Genomic DNA, 391 nt, shown 5'->3' on the forward strand with positions numbered 1-391 from the left:
TATTACACACATAAAAGGAAACAATAAAATCAATTTATATATACATTTAAATTCAAAATTATTGTGCCCTTCATTCAATGGAAGATGTTTAGTCCAAATTAAAGTGAGTGTTAGTGTCAAGATATAAATTTTCTGTACAACAAAATAACATATATTCTATAACAGAGTTTACTAATGCACAGTAAAATTATTTTTCTCTGAATTGTTGAATTTTAGCATACTATTGCAAAAGCGGTAAGATGGAGCACAAACAAGCTGTAACCGTATCAGAGCTTCAAACCAGAAAGTTAAGCACCGAGAAACAGTGTGCAGTGAAGACAAAAAAGTTATGGCCCTTCCCTATGTAATCTATATCATGCCTCATATTCTGCTGAGTCCAAATATTTTTGTT

Source organism: Propithecus coquereli, unplaced genomic scaffold, assembly GCF_000956105.1.
Source record: "Propithecus coquereli isolate 6110/MARCELLA unplaced genomic scaffold, Pcoq_1.0 Scaffold450, whole genome shotgun sequence".
Classification (NCBI taxonomy): Eukaryota; Metazoa; Chordata; class Mammalia; order Primates; family Indriidae; genus Propithecus; species Propithecus coquereli.